The sequence below is a fragment of the Cherax quadricarinatus genome, chromosome 66 (genome assembly GCF_038502225.1).
Source record: "Cherax quadricarinatus isolate ZL_2023a chromosome 66, ASM3850222v1, whole genome shotgun sequence".
NCBI classification, from domain to species: Eukaryota; Metazoa; Arthropoda; class Malacostraca; order Decapoda; family Parastacidae; genus Cherax; species Cherax quadricarinatus.
In genome coordinates, this window is record NC_091357.1 from 19343552 (window position 1) to 19344746 (window position 1195).

Genomic DNA, 1195 nt, shown 5'->3' on the forward strand with positions numbered 1-1195 from the left:
AGGATTGTGAACGCTCCAGGCTAGTGTACGCTCCAGGCTAGTGTACATAGCAGGATTGTGAACGCTCCAGGCTAGTGTACGCTTCAGGCTAGTGTACGTTCCAGGCTAGTGTACATAGCAGGCTAGTGTACGCTCCAGGCTAGTGTACATAGCAGGATTGTGAACGCTCCAGGCTAGTGTACGCTCCAGGCTAGTGTACGTTCAAGGCTAGTGTACATAGCAGGATTGTGAACGCTCCAGGCTAGTGTACATAGCAGGATTGTGAACGCTCCAGGCTAGTGTACGCTCCAGGCTAGTGTACGTTCCAGGCTAGTGTACATAGCAGGATTGTGAACGCTCCAGGCTAGTGTACATAGCAGGATTGTGTACGCTCCAGGCTAGTGTACACTGTAGGCTAGTGTACGCTCCAGGCTAGTGTACACTGTAGGCTAGTGTACGCTCCAGGCTAGTGTACGCTCCAGGCTAGTGTACGCTCCAGGCTAGTGTACATAGCAGGATTATGAACGCTCCAGGCTAGTGTACACAGCAGGATTGTGAACGCTCCAGGCTAGTGTACATAGCAGGATTGTGAACGCTCCAGGCTAGTGTACATAGCAGGATTGTGTACGCTCCAGGCTAGTGTACATAGCAGGATTGTGAACGCTCCAGGCTAGTGTACGCTCCAGGCTAGTGTACGTTCAAGGCTAGTGTACATAGCAGGATTGTGAACGCTCCAGGCTAGTGTACATAGCAGGATTGTGAACGCTCCAGGCTAGTGTACGCTCCAGGCTAGTGTACGTTCCAGGCTAGTGTACATAGCAGGATTGTGAACGCTCCAGGCTAGTGTACATAGCAGGATTGTGTACGCTCCAGGCTAGTGTACACTGTAGGCTAGTGTACGCTCCAGGCTAGTGTACACTGTAGGCTAGTGTACGCTCCAGGCTAGTGTACGCTCCAGGCTAGTGTACGCTCCAGGCTAGTGTACGTTCCAGGCCAGTGTACGTTCCAGGCTAGTGTACGCTCCAGGCTAGTGTACGTTCCAGGCTAGTGTACGCTCCAGGCTAGTGTACGTTCCAGGCTAGTGTACGCTCCAGGCTAGTGTACGCTCCAGGCTAGTGTACGTTCCAGGCTAGTGTACGTTCCAGGCTAGTGTACGCTCCAGGCTAGTGTACGTTCCAGGCTAGTGTACGCTCCAGGCTAGTGTACGTTCCAGGCT